Source organism: Mobula birostris, chromosome 32, assembly GCF_030028105.1.
Source record: "Mobula birostris isolate sMobBir1 chromosome 32, sMobBir1.hap1, whole genome shotgun sequence".
NCBI lineage: Eukaryota > Metazoa > Chordata > Chondrichthyes > Myliobatiformes > Myliobatidae > Mobula > Mobula birostris.
This window is the reverse complement of record NC_092401.1, coordinates 18992814-19007569: the sequence shown is the minus strand read 5'-3', so window position 1 is coordinate 19007569 and position 14756 is coordinate 18992814.

Genomic DNA, 14756 nt, shown 5'->3' with positions numbered 1-14756 from the left:
ACTAACCCTCTTAACCATACTTTTATGCCACATGATTATCTTTTTAGACCTTTGCATGAACAAGCAGGTGTTTAGGTGCACCTAATAAAGTGTGTATTGAGCGTAACTTCGAGCCTTGTATTCAACACATCCAATCTGTTCCTTTGGTTATACTCCAGCTTTCTTCCACTCTGAACTTTAATTCATATGAGCAATGCATTCTATTCCCTTTTTCCCTCCTGTGTTTCTCCAGCATCCTCTCTGCTATTTCTCTCAACCACTCCCTGTGATACCAGTCCATCATTCTGATAACTCTTTCAGGGACGACGAGAAGGAGCAGTGTGATGCAACATAGAACACAGAACATAGGATAGCAAGCACAGTACAGGCCCTTTGCACCATAGAGTTGTGCTGACCCTTATATCTTACTCCAGATTTAACAGACCCAAATCAAAAGTTACGGATGAACCAGGAGATTCGTATTCTGCTGAGGGCTAGATCTGTAGCACTTAAGTCTGGTGATCCAAGACCATCCAAGAAGGCCATGTATGACTTCTGGAGGGCTTTCTTAAGGACTAAGGAACAATTCTGATTGGGGCTAGAGGTGGAATCGGATGCACATCAACTCTGGCAGAGTTTGCAGCCTACTACTTCCTTTGTAATCCAGGGAGTGTGAAGCGCAGATTCAAATATCGCTGTGAGGATTGTACGTTCTAGAACTAATTGTTTGGCAACAATAAAGTATAAAGTATTTAAAGTATTCAAAGCGAAACCTAATGTCTCAAATGGCAGTGATGCTTCATTCCAAGGTGAGCTCATTGCCTTTTCTGCACGCTTTGAAAGGGAGAATAAAATGACAGCTATGAAGGTACCTGCTCCAGTGAACACGTGGTCTTTGTCTCAGAGGCTGACATCGGATCCTCTTACAAGAGGGCGAGCCTGGTAGGGCTCTGAAAACCCGTGCCAACCAACTGGAGGTGTATTCAAAGACATCTTCAATCTCCCTTTGCTACAGTCAGAAGTTCCCAACTGCGTCAAAAGGGCAACAATCATATCAGTGTCCAAGAAGAGCAGGGTGATCTGCCATAATGACTACTGCCCAGTACTCTCACACCTATGATGATGAAGTTCTGTGAGAGGTTTGTCATGGCTAGTATCAACTCCAGTCTAAGCAAGCACCCACACCCACTGCAATTTGTCTATCACCACAGAAGGTTTACAGTGGACGTGCTCTCATTGGCTCTTCACGCAGCTTTGGATCACCTGGACCATACTAATACTTCTGTCAGGCTTCTGTTCATTGACTACAGCTCAGTGCTTAACACAATCGTTTCTACAGTTCTGATCAAAAAGCTGCAAAACCTGGGTCTCTGTACCTCCCTCTGAAACTGGATCCTGGATTTCCTCACTGAAAGACTATTGGAAATAACATCTCCTCCCTCCCGCTGATCAACACCGGCTCAGCTCAGGGAATTACGCTTAGCTCATGACTGTGCGTCTAGGCACAGCTCAAACAGCCAGGAAAAATTTGCTGATGACACATCTATTGTTGCCAGAATTTCAGATGGTGATGAGAAGGGGTGCAGGAGTGAGCTAGATCAGCTGGTTGAGTGGTGTTGCAGGAACAACTTGGCACTCGATGTCAGTAAGACTAAGTAATTGGTTGCAGACTTCATCCCTCGTACATTCTGATCAATCTCTGACATAACCAGATGTTATTTACAATAGGCCATTATGCCACAAGGACATATTTGGGGTGTGGGAAGAAACCAGAGGTCCCAGAAGAAGCCCAGATGGTAACAAAGACAACAAACCAACTCCACAGAGACAGGATCTGAGGTCAGGATGGAGCCATGGTCGCTAGGGCTGTGAGTTTATGTCACCAGGGGGATTTCCAGGATTTAGAGTCCGTGCTGATAACGGAACAATGCTACATTTCCACATGGAAATGGAAGAGTTCTCTGGAGAGAAACTACATATGCCTGTATTAGAACAGACACTCGCTGACTGGTCTTCTGCTGCTGTAGCCCATCCACTTCAAGGTTTGTGCCGTGCATTCATTGATGCTCTCCTGCACATCACTGTTGTAACACTTGGTTATTTGATTTTCTGTCAGCTTGACCCAATCTGGCCTTTTTTCTCCGATCTGCCTCACTGACAAGGCATTTCAGCTCGCAGAACTGCTGCTCGTCAGATGCTTTTTGTTTCTTGCGCCACTCTCTGTAAACTCTGAAGGCTGTTGTGCACGAAAGTCCCAAGAGATCAGTAGTTTCTGTGAAACTTCAGATCATCCCATCTGGCACCAACAATCATTCCATGGTCACTTAAATCACATTTCGTCTCTATTACAACGATTGGTCTGAACAGCAACGGAATCTCTTGACCATGCCCGCTTGCTTTTACGTATTGTTTTGCTGCCACAGGATTGGCTGATAAGATATTTGCATTTACAAGCAGGTACAATAAGGTGCACCACTGAGAGTGGACTATAGAGCAGTACCCTCCTACACAGCCCATAACCCTCCATTTTCCTTACATCCACCTGCCTACCTAACAGTCTCCTAAATGTCCCCAGTGTGACAGCCTTAACCATCATGAATAACGGTGAATTCTAGACACTTACCACTCTCTAAACATACCTCAGACATCTTCCATAAACGTTCCTCTACTCACCTTATAAGAGTACCCTCTGTATTCCATGTGGCCGTTGGCCTGCAACATCCAGCTGACAGCAGGTTCTGTTGATACCAGTAATGAAGGAAGATAAAGGTTTTTCATAATTTGCAAAGATTTCTTATCACATGTACATAGAACCATACAGTGAAGTGTGTTGGCTCTGTTTACAACCAGTACCACCTCAGGATGTGCGGGAGGCAGACTGCACGTGTCACCACACGTTCTGATGCCCACAGCGTTCAGCAGAACAACACAGGCAGCAACAACAAAAAGAGCAACAAAACAACAAGAACAAAACAAGCCCCTTTACTCTTCCCCCCCCCACAACCCCCCCCACAACCCCCCCCACACACACACACACGCACACACACACACACACACACACACACACACACACACACACACACGTGGGCCTCCATCCCCAGGACAGGCTGCCTCTGGGACTCTGACCTGGACTTGCAGACATTGGGCCTCCAACTTCCAGACACGCCCACCCAAAGATTTCAGACATAGGGCCTTGCTTCCAGACTTGTCGACTCCAGTCTTCGACCTTTGATGTAGATCTCAAGACTCAAAAAACACAAGACTTTGAAGACTGGTTCTTGAACTATGGATTTGCACAGACCACCAACCCCAGGCATCGCCAAGCTAGAGTGTTGCCCTGGCCCAAGCTCGCAAACTCAAAGACAATGGGCCTTTGGCCTTTGGACACGTCGACCAATAAGATGAACAAAGCTTCTACCAAGGTGAACAAAGGTATGGTGGTTTCGAATAACTGAACATGTAAAATGAAATAGAAAGAGAAAGGAAGACAGAAAATTGTGGATCATGCAAGGGACTTGGGAGTCCTTGTGCAGGATTCCCGAAAGGTTAATTTGCAGGTTGAGTCTGTGGTGAGGAAAGCAAATGCAATGTTAGCATTCATTTCAAGAGGACTGGAATATAAAAGCAAGGATGTAATGTTGAGACTTTATAACATACTGATGAGCCCTCATTTAGAGTACTGTGAATAGTTCTGAGCCTCTTATCTTAGAAAGGATGTGCTGAAACTGGAGAAGGTTCAAAGGAGGTTGACAAAAATGATTCCAGGATTGAATGGCTTGTCATATGAAGAGCATTTGATGGCTCTTGACCTGTATTCACTAAAATTCAGAAGATTGAGGGGTGGCCTCATTGAAACCTATTGAATGGTGAAAGGACTTGACAGAGTGGATGTGGAGATGATGCTTCCAATAGTGGGAGAGTCTTAGACCAGAATAGAGGGGCATTCTTTCAGAATGGAGGTGAGGAGAAATTTCTTTAGCCAGAGAATGGTTATTCTGTGGATTCTTTGCCACAGGCAGCTGTGGAGGCAAAGTCTTTACGTATATTTAAGGCAGAGGTTGATAGATTCTTGATTGGACAGGGCATGAAGATAGGAGATTGGGGCTGAGAGGACAGTTAGATAAGCCATGATGGAATAGCGGAGCAGACCCGATGGGCCAAATGGTCTAATTCTGCTCCTATATCTTATGGTCTTATGGTCTATTCCTGGTTAACGGATGGGTTCTGCTTTTACCACCCGCCCCAAGCTGATTTTGTCAGTGTGTCAGAAAATACACAAGGATCACCTGATATATCAACCGTGCCTCCAAAGTATTGTAATGAGTGCCTCATAAAAAACACATAAGACTGATAAGAAAGAACAATTGCTAGAAATGAGAGAGGGATGGTCCTCTTTCTGTTGTTTGTAGGAATGAATGTGCAGTATGTATATTTACTATATGTTGGACTTTTGAATTAATAATATTATAGCAAGTTGTTGGTAGATAGGGTGTCTGTAAATGGGGCATTCATAATCCAGGGATGGTCTGCACTGACAGCAGGTAAACTGAGTTACATTTTGTTTTCAAGGGGCTTTTAACTTTGGGCTTTGACTTCCAGACTTGTCGACTTGATACAGTTTTTCTTGATGCTCTTGGATTAATGTAAGTGTACAAAACCAGTTTTGATGAATTGCATTTGAAACTGCAGTTTTCTTTCAGTCTCACACCACATGAGCTCAAACAGGCAAAACCAGTTGAATGTCAGCACGGAAACACCCTTGACATCTCGGCAATCTGAGATTGAATGTTTGCTCAGGGGTGGAATGGCTGGAGATCTCTACGATGGCAGGAATTCAATGTTTAGGCCAATCAGCTGGCATTTCAGTTGCACACTAGGAGTTGAACTGGTCTATCTATATCCCTGACTCCTTCTATTCTTCCTCCTTCTTCCCTCTCCACTCTCAGCCTGTCAAATGTTTCGGTCCATTATATTTCCCCTTCCTATTTCCATACCAATATATCTGTAGTGCTACATGTAGGTTCAATTCAAAATTTAAGAGAAATTTGAATAGGTGCATGGATGACAAGGGTAAGGAGGGCCAGGGTTCAGGTGCAGGTTGATGGGGCTATTGATGGCAGACTAACAGTTCAGCACAGACTAGATAGGCTGCAGTGTTAACTTATTGTCTGTTGTGTTCTAGACAGTGTCCTTGGCCTCCTCCACTGCCACAGAGAGGCTAACCACAAACTGGAAGAACAGTACCGTATATTCAACTTATGCAGTATTAGAACATAGAATAGTACAGCACAGTACAGGCCCTTCAGCCCCCATTGTTGTGCCAACCCTCAAACCCTGCCTCCCATATAACCCCCACCTTAAATTCCTCCATATAACTGTCTAGTAGTCTCTTAAATTTCACTAGTGTATCTGCCTCCACCACTGACTCAGGCAGTGCATTCCACGCACCAACCACTCTCTGAGTAAAAAACCTTCCTCTAATATCCCCCATGAACTTCCCACCCCTTACCTTAAAGCCATGTCCTCTTGTATTGAGCAGTGGTGCCCTGGGGAAGAGGCGCTGGCTATCCACTCTATCTATTCCTCTTATTATCTTGTAAGCCTCTATCATGTCTCCTCTCATCCTCCTTCTCTCCAAAGCGTAACGCCCCAGCTCCCTTAATCTCTGATCATAATGCATACTCTCTAAACCAGGCAGCATCCTGGTAAATCTCCTCTGTACCCTTTCCAATGCTTCCACATCCTTCCTATAGTGAGGCAACCAGAACTGGACACAGTACTCCAAGTGTGGCCTAACCAGAGTTTTATAGAGCTGCATCATTACATCGCGACTCTTAAATTCTATCCCTCGACTTGTGAAAGCTAACACCCCATAAGCTTTCTTAACTACCCTATCTACCTGTGAGGCAACTTTCAGGGATCTGTGGACATGTACACCCAGATCCCTCTGCTCCTCCACACCACCAAGCATCCTGCCATTTACTTTGTACTCTGCCTTGGAGTTCGTCCTTCCAATATATTTCTGGTTACATGTATTCACACTATATGGGCTGGAGTGTGATCAGCAGGACCACAAGGGTAGCGGTGCTGGAAGGAAGAGGATAATGGGAACCATTAGGTGAGAGGTACGGAGCAGGTGGAACCATACGGGGAAGGGGATCCTGTGGGTGAAATATGGGGGCTGTAGGTGGGTGGGACCAGGAGAGAGAGTGGGAATGAATATAGGTGGAATGGGGTCTGGAGGGAGTGAGGGACAAGGAACAAAAACTGGAGGATCAGAAGCTGAGAGAGAAAAGGGATAAGTTACTTGGAATTGGAACATTCAATGCTCACTCCTTTGGGTTGTAGGGCTGTGTAGTAGCATGGAATATGTAGTGCTGTGCTTCTAATTTGTGTTGGATTTCCCCCTGGTAGTGGGGAAGGCCAAGGGTGGACAGGCTGGTGTGGGAATAGGACGAGCAATTGGAAGGGCAAGAAACCAGGAGCTCATAGAGTCACACATCAAAGTTGCTCGTGAATGCAGCAGGCCAGGCAGCATCTCTAGGAAGAGGTACAGTCGATGCTTCGGGCCGAGACCCTTCGTCAGGACTAACTGAAGGAAGAGCTAGTAAGAGATTTGAAAGTGGGAGGGGGAGGGGGAGATCCAAAATGATAGGAGAAGACAGGAGGGGGAGGGATGGAGCCAAGAGCTGGACAGGTGATTGGCAAAGGGGATATGAGAGGATCATGGGACAGGAGGCCCAGGGAGAAGGAAAAGGGGGAGGGGGGGGAACCCAGAGGATGGGCAAGGGGTATAGTCAGAGGGACAGAGGGAGAAAAAGGAGAGAGAGAGAAAGAATGTGTGTATATAAATAAATAACAGATGGGGTACGAGGGGGAGGTGGGGCATTAGGGAAGTTAGGGAAGTCAATGTTCATGCCATCAGGTTGGAGGCTACCCAGACGGAATATAAGGTGTTGTTCCTCCACCCTGAGTGTGGCTTCATCTTGACAGTAGAGGAGGCCGTGGATAGACATGTCAGAATGGGAATGGGACATAGAGTTATAGAGCACTGCAGCACAGAAGCAGGCCTTTTGGTCCATCTAAACCTTGCCAACTGTTTTTCTGTCTACTCCCATCGACCCACCCCTAGGTGATGGCCCTCCATAACCCTCTGATCCATGTACTTACCCAGACTGCTCAAGCTTTGCAACTGAAGCTGCGTCCACCACTTCCGCTGGCAGCTCATTGCAGACAGAATGGTGGTGCTCTGAAAATTAGATGCTCACTGTGTGCTTGTTTCTGCCGATGCAGAGGAGACCTGATCATCAGGAGATCTGAATGCACTAGATGAGGTTGAAGGAGTGGATGGAACCCCCTAGCTCTTCAGTTTAGCAGGCTCCTCTAACCTTACAGCACCCTCTAGGTCCCACATCTGCATAACAGCTGGGTTTTATGGTTGAGCGACTTGAACAGAACCTGAAGCTGTAGCTTCATCCAGGAGAAAAATGCCCCAGAGAGCCACCACAGGTCATGGGGAGAATGAAAAAATGTGGAAAATGAACTTTTTGATACCACTCACAGATCTGAACCCAAGTGAGAAAACCTGTTAGAATCTGACAAGGTTGATTGAGATGAATGGAGGCACTGACTAATATAATCATAAGGCCAGATCAGGTTAATTAAATGAACACTCACGATCCGCTGGAGGAACTCAGCAGGTCAGTCAGCACCAGTTGAAAAGATTAGTCGACGTTTCGGGCCGAAACCCTTCATCAGGACTGAAGGAAGAACTTTGGGGAGGGTTTGAAGAATGCTGGTAGTTGAAAAAAACAGTAATTTTTAAGACAAAGGGGTGGGGGAGGGGAAGCAGGGAGGTGATTGGCAGGAGAACAATAGTAGAAGGAGGCAGAACTATGAGGGAGGTGATGCGAAATAGGGATAGAGGAAGGGGGGGAGGGAATTCCCGGAAGTTGGAGAATTCTATGTTCATACCAAGGGGCTGGAGACTACCTGGACGGTATATGAGGTGTTGCTCCTCCAACCTGAGTTTAGCCTCATCATGGCAGTAGAGGAGGCCATGTATGGACATATTTGAATGGGAATGGGAAGCAGAGTTGAAGTGGGTGGCTACCGGGAGATCCTGTCTGTTGTGGCGGACGGAGCGGAGGTGCTCGACGAAGCGGTCCCCCAATCTGCGTCGGGTTTCACCGATGTAGAGGAGGCCGCACCGGGAGCACCAGATACAATAGATGACCCTAACAGACTCACAAGTGAAGTGTTGTCTCACCTGGAAGGACTGTTTGGGGCCCTGAATGGTGGCAAGAGAGGAGGTGTAGGGACAGTTGTAGCACTTACGCTTACAGGGATAAGTGCCGTGTGGGAGATCCGTGGGGATGGACGTGCGGATAAGTGAGTTGTGAAGGGATCGATCCCTGCGGAAAGTGGAGAGGGGTGGAGAGGGAAAGATGTGCTTAGTGGTGGGGTCCAGGTTAATTAAATGGCAATTATCAGATGCATATTTGTAATGTGGGTACAGTTGACTGCTTACAGAAGATGGAAGTGAATGCTAAATCTCAGTTAAACCATTGCCCATGGAAGTAATAGATGTGGGTGTATATTTTCCAACTGTGGGTGCAACTTACTTATGACAATCTCAAGCAGACGATAACTCAATTATGGTTTGTTTTTCAATTTTTCTGAGCTACTGTGGTCTATTTTCCATCTTCAGACTGGAGGGACCCATTCCTCTGTTGAGGTATCCAAATGGGTGTCCAACAGGAAATCCTGTAATTTTGCAGTGGTCAGAGTGAAGACGCTCGATGAAATGGGCCCCCAGTCTGCATCATGTCACACTGCTGGGAGCACTGGACACAATATTGAACCTGACAGCCTCACAGGTGAAGTGTTGGCTCACCTATTGCATTTTGTCTGCTGTGGATTCTCTAAAATCTTCTCACTAATCTCCAAAAGCCTCTTAATTGCCACTGTCATGCCTACTTCCATTACCACACCTAGTAGTACATTCCAGGCACCTACCACACTCCCTGTAACATTCCTGCCCTGCACATCTCCTTTAGAACTTGGAACAGAACAGTACAGACTTGGCCCTTTGACCCACAATGTTGCACCGAACTTTCAACTCACTCCACAATCAATCTTACCCTTTGCTCTTACCCCTCCATGCTTATCTCGGGGTCTCTTAAATGACCCTACTGTATCTGCCTCCGCTACCACAGTGGACACCTGTGTAAAAAAAACGTGCCCCATGACCTCTCCCCTCAACTGCCCTCCGCTCTCCTTAAACGAACATCCTCTGGTGTAGACTATTGCTGCCCTGGGAAAAAGGCTATCTCATAATCTTATACACCTCTTTCAAACACCCTCACATCTGAGACATGCCCTCTTCTCGTTACTACCATCCGGGAGGAGGGAGAGGAGCCTGGGAAACACCCTGCACGCTTTAGAAGCAGCATCTTCCCCTCCAGCATCAGATTTCTGAATGGCCCTTGTACCCTTGAACATGATCTCGCTGTTCCTCTTCTGCATTACTTAGATATATTTTCAAATTACTGTAACTCGTGAGTGACAATATACTGATTCTGATGGAGAGAAGGGCAAGTCAGAGAGGGGAGAAGGGAAGAAGGAGGGGAAACGGGACTGTGGGGATAGGACTACCGGGATCTGGCTTTGACCCAATGAGCTGAATGTAACGTAGTAAGTAAATAAACGATTTAACAAATACAGGAAGTTCAGTAAAGCAATGTAATACTGGCCAGATAATTTGTTTTTAGGAATGCTTTACTTTACTTTATTGTTGCCAAACAATTGATACTAGAACGTACAATCATCACAGCGATATTTGATTCTGCGCTTTGCGCTCCCTGGATTACAAATCGATAGTAAATATTAAAAAGTTAAATTATAAATCATAAATAGAAAATAGAAAAGGGAAAGTAAGGCAGTGCAAAAAGATACTGAGAGGCAGGTCCTGATATTTGGAGGGTACGGCCCAGATCCGGGTCTGGATCCGTTCAGCAGTCTTATCACAGTTGAAAAGAAGCTGTTCCCAAATCTGGCCGTACGAGTCTTCAAGCTCCTGAGCCTTCTCCTGGAGGGAAGAGGGACGAAAAGTGTGTTGGCTGGGTGGGTCATGTCCTTGATTATCCTGGCAGCACTGCTCCGACAGCGTGCGGTGTAAAGTGAGTCCAAGGACGGAAGATTGGTTTGTGTGATGTGCTGCTCCGTGTTACTACTGAGGGCTACTGAGGTGACTTTAAACTAGAATGGTTGGGGGGTGGGAATCAAATTAAAGAGGCTAGGCTAGAGTTCAGGGATATTCAATATTCAGGAGGGATAGACATGAAGGAAGGGGAGGTGGGGTGGCGTTGCTGATTAAAGAAGAGATTAACACAATAGAAAGGAAGGACATAAGCCGGGAAGATGTGGAATCGATATGGGTAGAGCTGCGTAACACTAAGGGGCAGAAGACACTGGTGGGAGTTGTGTACAAGCCACCTAACAGTAGTAGTGAGGTCGGAGATGGTATTAAACAGGAAATTAGAAATGTGTGCAATAAAGGAACAGCAGTTATAATGGGTGACTTCAATCTACATGTAGATTGGGTGAATCAAATTGGTAAAGGTGCTGAGGAAGAGGATTTCTTGGAATGTATGTGGGATGGTTTTTTGAACCAACATGTCGAGGAACCGACTAGAGAGCAGGCTATTCTGGACTGGGTTTTGAGCAATGAGGAAGGGTTAATTAGCAATCTTGTTGTGAGAGGCCCCTTGGGTAAGAGTGACTATAATATGGTGGAATTCTTCATTAAGATGGAGAGTGACATAGTTAATTCAGAAACAAAGGTTCTGAACTTAAAGAGGGGTAACTTTGAAGGTATGAGACGTGAATTATCTAAGATAGACTGGCAAATGACACTTAAAGGATTGACGGTGGATATGCAATGGCAAGCATTTAAAGGTTGCATGGATGAACTACAACAATTGTTCATCCCAGTTTGGCAAAAGAATAAATCAAGGAAGGTAGTGCACCCGTGGCTGACAAGAGAAATTAGGGATAGTATCAATTCCAAAGAAGAAGCATACAAATTAGCCAGAAAAAGTGGCTCACCTGAGGACTGGGAGAAATTCAGAGTTCAGCAGAGAAGGACAAAGGGCTTAATTAGGAAGGGGAAAAAAGATTATGAGAGAAAACTGGCAGGGAACATAAAAACTGACTGTAAAAGCTTTTATAGATATGTAAAAAGGAAAAGACTGGTAAAGACAAATGTAGGTCCCTTACAGACAGAAACAGGTGAATTGATTATGGGGAGCAAGGACATGGCAGACCAATTGAATAATTACTTTGGTTCTGTCTTCACTAAGGAGGACATAAATAATCTTCCAGAAATAGTAGGGGACAGAGGGTCCAGTGAGATGGAGGAACTGAGCAAAATACATGTTAGTAGGGAAGTGGTGTTAGGTAAATTGAAGGGATTGAAGGCAGATAAATCCCCAGGGCCAGATGGTCTGCATCCTAGAGTGCTTAAGGAAGTAGCCCAAGAAATAGTGGATGCATTAGTGATAATTTTTCAAAACTCGTTAGATTCTGGACTAGTTCCTGAGGATTGGAGGGTGGCTAATGTAACCCCACTTTTTAAAAGGAGGAAGAGAGAAACCGGGGAATTATAGACCGGTTAGCCTAACGTCGGTGGTGGGGAAACTGCTGGAGTCAGTTATCAAAGATGTGATAACAGCACATTTGGAAAGCGGTGAAATGATCGGACAAAGTCAGCATGGATTTGTGAAAGGAAAATCATGTCTGATGAATCTCATAGAATTTTTGGAGGATGTAACTAGTAGAGTGGATAGGGGAGAACCAGTGGATGTGATATATTTGGATTTTCAAAAGGCTTTTGACAAGGTCCCACACAGGAGATTAGTGTGCAAACTTAAAGCACACGGTATTGGGGGTAAGGTATTGATGTGGATGGAGAATTGGTTAGCAGACAGGAAGCAAAGAGTGGGAATAAACGGGACCTTTTCAGAATGGCAGGCGGTGACTAGTGGGGTACTGCAAGCCTCAGTGCTGGGACCCCAGTTGTTTACAATATATATTAATGACTTGGATGAGGGAATTAAATGCAGCATCTCCAAGTTTGCGGATGACACGAAGCTGGGTGGCAGTGTTAGCTGTGAGAAGGATGCTAAGAGGATGCAGAGTGACTTGGATAGGTTGGGTGAGCAGGCAAATTCATGGCAGATGCAATTTAATGTGGATAAATGTGAAGTTATCCACTTTGGTGGCAAAAATAGGAAAACAGATTATTATCTGAATGGTGGCCGATTAGGAAAAGGGGAGGTGCAACGAGACCTGGTTGTCATTATACACCAGTCATTGAAAGTGGGCATGTAGGTACAGCAGGCGGTGAAAAAGACGAATGGTATGCTGGCATTTATAGCGAGAGGATTTGAGTACAGGAGCAGGGAGGTACTACTGCAGTTGTACAAGGCCTTGGTGAGACCACACCTGGAGTATTGTGTGCAGTTTTGGTCCCCTAATCTGAGGAAAGACATCCTTGCCATAGAGGGAGTACAAAGAAGGTCCACCAGATTGATTCCTGGGATGGCAGGACTTTCATATGAAGAAAGACTGGATGAACTGGGCTTGTACTCGTTGGAATTTAGAAGATTGAGGGGGATCTGATTGAAACGTATAAAATCCTAAAGGGATTGGACAGGCTAGATGCAGGAAGATTGTTCCCGATGTTGGGGAAGTCCAGAACAAGGGGTCACAGTTTGAGGATAAAGGGGAAGCCTTTTAGGACCGAGATTAGGAAAAACTTCTTCACACAGAGAGTGGTGAATCTGTGGAATTCTCTGCCACAGGAAACAGTTGAGGCCAGTTCATTGGCTATACTTAAGAGGGATTTAGATATGGCCCTTGTGGCTACGGGGATCAGGGGGTATGGAGGGAAGGCTGGGGCAGGGTTCTGAGTTGGATGATCAGCCATGATCATAATAAATGGCGGTGCAGGCTCAAAGGGCCAAATGGCCTACTCCTGCACCTATTCTCTATGTTTCTATGTTTCTATGTGTTCACGATCTTCTGCAGCTTCTTTCGGTCCTGAACAGGACAACTTCCATACCAGGTTGTGATGCACCCTAGAAGAATGCTTTCTACCGTGCATCTATAAAAACTGGATGGATCATTATGTAGGATACATCATAATGTAGGATCACTACAGTCAGGGCACCACCAATAATTACTTTCTGGCAAGGCTGTTTTTTAAATGATTGTGACAACATCTCACTCGCCCCCCTCCCCACCCCATCCATCTGGAAAATACAGTAAACCAGAAAGTGCTACATCCACAGGGCCGTCAGCACTGCCAGGGACCCCTCCCAGGTGTCCCATAATCTCTTTGACCTTCTGCCATCATGCACAAGGTACAGCAGTATAGGAACAAGGACTGTTAGGCTGGGCAGCAGCTTCTTCCTCCAGGCTGCGAGACTTCTGAGCATCTTGCTACCATCTAGTACACGTTATTTATGACAGCGCCAGTAGCAGTATACTGTTGTATATTTAACTCTATGTCGCTTATGCACTTTATGTCAACTTGTACACCTACAAATGTTTTCATTGTCTGTTAGTATTATTTTATATGCTGTATGTGATATATGTACTGTGCTGTGCACCTTGGTCCCAGATGACCATTGTTTCGTTTAGCTGTATACATGTGTGTGGTTGCATGATAATAAGCTTGAACTAAAACTTGAACTACAGTACACCCAGCTGAAGGAGCAGGCAGGACTTGGTTTTCAGATCCTCACTTGAAGGTACTGTCTCTGAGAGCCCCTCAGATCTTAAGCTCTTGGTGTTAAAATTTGCTGAAAATATTCACCAGGTCAGGCAGTATCCTATGAAAGAGAAAGTTAATGTTTCAGACCAAAGTTCTGTCCTCAGCCCCCTCCTTTTATTTCAGACTTCCAATGCCTGCAGCTTTTTTTTAAATTTAATTTCCGTTTTTGTACTTGGAACAGGATTTCAACCTAGAGCCTTCTGACTCAGAGGCGACAGTGCTGCCCACTAAACCACAGTTGAAAGAAGGGGGTATTCATGGCCTTTGCTCCATCTGCTTATATTAAGCTGAACCTGATAAATCAGTCACACGGGGTAGACCTTACAAAGCAGAAGGAAGTTTCCTTTGCCACTCCAGTGTCCCAATCACTCTCCTATGTATGTTATTGGTCAGAAATAAACACTGGATTACAAGTATATAGAAACACCAGCACTGAATGTCGAAATCTATCCCTTTGTTTATGAAAGTGCAGTAAAAAAAATATTTTTCTTGTGGAATTAATTTTCTGCAATTTCTCATTGCGTTGGGGATTTTTTTTCCTGGTTTGAACACAACATCGCCAGCCTGTGAACATCTGGATATATCAGCTCAAGCTGTCAGTGCTGACTGAAGCTCTTACACATTCAGACGAGTTACTCTCTAACCACAGTAACACCAGGCATGGATCTTGCAGGCGTACCTGATCCAAACAAGGAATTCCAATGCACCAAATCACTTCCTTCCCACCCCCAATGTTGTGCACAGCATTCCAATGCCATCACATCACTTCCTATCGAGCTTCAGTGTGTAGTTATTCCGACACCAGCAGGGTCTGTCCAAGTGGTTACTCCCTGTCCAAGTGTGAGATGCTTCCTGTGAATCATATTTTCAGTTTGCATTACTTTTTGTAATTAACTCCTCCTTTTGTTCAGCACCCACCCCCTCCATTCCCCTGCCC